Source organism: Melospiza melodia, unplaced genomic scaffold (assembly GCF_035770615.1).
Source record: "Melospiza melodia melodia isolate bMelMel2 unplaced genomic scaffold, bMelMel2.pri scaffold_34, whole genome shotgun sequence".
In the NCBI taxonomy this organism is placed as follows: domain Eukaryota; kingdom Metazoa; phylum Chordata; class Aves; order Passeriformes; family Passerellidae; genus Melospiza; species Melospiza melodia.
In genome coordinates, this window is record NW_026948659.1 from 6472971 (window position 1) to 6477434 (window position 4464).

The window sequence follows — 4464 nt, forward strand, 5'->3', positions numbered from 1 at the left end:
AGTGCATGTTGTTGGCAATTTGGGCATGTGGCCACAATCGCTTTGGCCTGTTCTCGAGTGATGTTAAACTGATGGACCAGGCCAGGTGCATTTTGGTGGAAAAGCTGGTGGCTGATTTTTGCCTGTTCAAAAACATTTGGGAGAGTGGCCATCACTGCAGGTGCAGCAAGAGCATCTGCCCTTCTGTTGCCTTCAGCGATAAACCCTGGCAAGTCAGTGTGTGACCTGACATGCATCACATAAAATGGTTGCTCTCGGTGAGTGACTAACTTTACCAGTTTTGAGAGCAATTCGAAAAGTGCGATGTTAGACACATCTTGCAGTATTGCTTGATCTGCCCTGGATACTACTTCTGCCACATATGCAGAGTCTGTAATCAGATTAAATGGTTCTGAGAACCTTTCAAAAGCCCTAACAACCGCAGCCCATTCAGCAACTTGAGGTGAACCTTCCACCTCAGCAATGTCTGTCTCCCACTGCTGGGTTTGAGGATCCTTCCAAGTCATAACGGACTTGTGGGACCTCCCAGATGCATCTGTAAAGACAGTCAGAGCCTTTTTTAAAGGTCTCCTACTTAGAGCACTTCTCAATTTTAAAGTAAATTGAACATCTTGTTCGAACAATTTGTGAGCAGGCCGCGCTGCCGAAATTTGTCCTGAGTAGGAATCCAGAGCAAACTGCAACACTTCATTTTCTTGAAACAATTGTTCCAGTATTTTCATAGTATTTTGACCTGATTTTAACTCAACTGGAATGTGAATGCACTTAAAATCACATCCTGCTAACTCCCTGATCCGGGTCCTTGCTTTCAGGGTCAGTTCCGCTATCAGCTCCTGAGGCTTTGTCAGTCTCTTGGACCTTTTGTGACTGAGGAAAACCCATTCTATGATCAAGAGAGGGTCCCTCTGGTCCCGGTCCTTTTTTGGTGTGTTCTTTGCCTTAGGTGTTTGTTTTTCCTCCCACTGGAAAATAATTCCATGGAGGTGTGGCAACTTACCTAGAATGATAAATGTGAATGGCAGGTCAGGCCGGCATCAGTTGGCCTGTCTTGTTCACATTGCAAGCTGAACCTTTTCTAGTGCTTTCCGTGCCTCTGGGGTAACAGACCTAGGAGCACCTGGGTCCTCTCCCCCTTTCAATAAATTGAAAAGAGGGACAAGGTCTTCATTAGTCAGACCGAGCCATGGTCTTTCCCAATTCAAAGACCCACATAACTTGTGGACATCCGCAATGGTCTTGATCCTTGGATTGATTTCTAGTTTTTGAGGAACAATGGTCCTATTTCCAATTTCTAAGCCCAAATACTTCCAAGGTGGCATCTTTTGAATTTTCTTTTCCTGGAGCTCAAACCCTGCAACAATCAATGCATCGATCATTAGGTCAAGCGCATGTGTGAGTAAATCATCACTGGGGGCACACACAAGGATATCATCCATATAATGATAGATGATGGCCTTCTCTGCAGCTGCACATACTGGGGAAAGCAGGGAAGAGACATACCACTGGCAGATAGCTGGAGATACCTTTAATCCCTGAGGAAGAACGGTCCAATGGTACCTTTTCATAGGTGATTCTATATTAATGGAAGGGACGGAGAATGCAAAACACGGTGCATCGTCAGGGTGCAAGGGGATTTGGAAAAAACAATCTTTAATATCAATAACAGCTAATTTCCAATCTTGGGGAAGCATTCTTGGGGATGGCATACCAGGTTGGGGAGAACCCATATCTTCAATTACATTATTAATTTGTCGGAAGTCGTGAAGAAGTCGCCATCTCTTTTTGTCAGCTTTTTGGATGACAAACACTGGAGAGTTCCATGGGGACATGGTCTCCACAATGTGGCCCTTTTTTAGTTGCTCTTCCACTAGTTCCTCAAGCACGTTTATTTTTTGTTTACTGAGCGGCCACTGTTTTACGTCAACTTGTTTGTCTGTTTTCCACTTCAGTTTTTGGGTGGGGCGCTGTTGTTCAATGACTGCTGCACAAAAATGCTGAGGAGAGTCTGGAATATCAATTGCGACACCTCACTGGGCCATTACATCTCTCCCTAACAAAGGTTCCGAATAATCCAACACAAATGGACGGATATTAGCCAATTGTCTGTTTGGTCCCTCAAATTGAATAATGCTTTTGGATTGTCTTGCCAATTGCAGACCTCCTACACCTCGAAGATGACCTGCAACATTTTGCAAAGGCCAATGTGCTGGCCAGTCTTGTACTGGAATCACTGTGCAGTCTGCACCTGTGTCTACAAGCATCTCAATGCGTTTAGACTCCCCACCCCCACTGACATTACACCATAATTTGGGTTTGTCTTTCCCAATAACTTGTACTCGGGCGACTGTGGGCCCTTGTTTTTCCATATTTTCAGGTAAAGATGGCACAGGGATAGCTTGTGCAACAATTTGTCCCTTGGGAAGAAACAGGGGTGGGTGGAAACAATGCAGGCTGAGAACGAATTGCTCAGGATCTGATGTTGTCATTCCTGGAGCCATTTCGATCTCTTGTGGTGTGTGTTTGGTGTCCCCAATGATGATGTACTTACAACTAATTCGGTTCCAAGTACCCTTCTGTTCAGGATTGACAGAGACAAAATGCCAGTCAGTGTCCTCCAGGCGGAGTGACTCTGTCAGCTGCAACCTGTAAGGCTCATTGACAGAAGACGTGGTTAACACAGGATCACCTAAATCATAGCAAAGGTTATTTTGTTTCACTTTCAACAGTGTACCAGCAGACCTGGTCTTTGAAGCACCTGCTTCACTTACACAAATATTAGTATTATTGCACGCTTGGTTTGTTTTGCTACCCTTATTCCCATGGCCTGCTCTTTTGTATCTGCACGCCTAGCAGGCCGGCGCTCCCTTTTCAGTTTTTTTGTTGTTGTTGACCCCCAGGGAGGGCTTGTAATTCTCCTCCCCTGCCATGTCTAAATTCATCAAATTCCCTTTTCAGGGGGCACTGGTTACTCCAGTGTCCTAGGTTGTTACAAAGCAGGCATGGTTTTGTGGGCTCAACCATTGCTGGTCTCCGCTGCTGCCCAGGGTACTGCTGTGCTGAGGGGAAAGGCGCAGGCGACACGCTGGGGTGGTCTTGGCAGCAGCCTTGGTCTGGTGTCTTCAGCCACACTCATCAGAGGCACTTTCCTGTTACAGACTAGAAGCATATATTTTAGCGTAGGGTGGCGGTTCTATAGGAAGGCTCAGGATTGCCGCTTGACACTGTTCATTTGCATTTGTGAATGCCATTTCCTGTAAAATCGCTTCTCTAGCATACTCTTTTTTAACTTGTATTTCAATAGCTCTAGTTAACCTTTCTACAAATTTCACAAAAGGCTCTGATGGTAGCTGTTTAATTTTACTATAGGGCTCAAAAGGCCCCTCAGGTTGTAGGGAAAAGAATTCTTTTTCAGCTGCTTCTTTTACTTTCTCGAGTGTTTCTGCAGGAATTGCAGTAGCTTGGATTGGGGGTGAAGACCATTGGCCCTCACCACAGAGGTGCTCAATGGTGATAGGGTTACCACTGTTGTCTTTCACTGTGTTTGGATCAGCATGCAAGCCTGGGAGAGCATCTTTTAGCAGTTGTTTCCATGCTAATTCCCATAATTTGATTTCCGTGGAGGTCATGAGACAGGAAAAAAGCTGTTTTAAATCATGTGGAATCACCACAATCCTACTTAGGTCAGAATTTAAAAGGCCACAGAAATATGGACTGTGTGGACCATATTCTTTATGAGACTTACAGATCTCTTTAATCAACTGTCGTCCAAAAGAACTCCAATTAGCAGTTGGAGCTGCTCCTCCCTGAGCTGTAGGCTGAAAGGTAACAGGAGCCAGTGACATGGGACTATGCATTGCATCTGAGGTTCCCTGCTCTGTGTCCCTTGAATTGGAAGCATTGGGATCACAGATACAGGATTGGGGACAGGCAGTGGGTGTGTCCCCACCGTGGGAACCTGGGGAGGGGGCGGGGACGCAATGGGTACAGGGGGTGGGGACAGGGGGCTGGCAAAGAGCGGGGAAACCGTGGGAACAGGGGGCGGGGTCAGGGGGCGAGCAGGGGGCGGGAACCCTGTGGGAACAAGGGGCGGGGTCAAGGGGCAGGCAGGGGGCGGGGACACCTGGTGACATCATGTCAGAAGACGCCCCCTGGGAGGAGTAGAGGGGTGGAGAAGAGGGTATTGCAGGAAAGGGAGGGGGAGGGGGGAAGGTATCACGAGGAACAGGAGGAGACGGGGATGGGGCTGGAGTTTTGGGATGGTTAAGAGGATTTTGGGAAGAAGAAGACAAGGTTTGGGAAGATGCCACGTGGCATCCACCATCTTGTGGACCACCTAGGGACTGGGGGCGATTTTGGGCATCACTGCTCTCTGGAAAGCTGACACGTGCTGTGGGTTTCAGAGGAGGGGACACAGGGGATAGGGAAGGGTTCCACGCAGCCTGGCCAGGGCCTTGTGGACAGGGC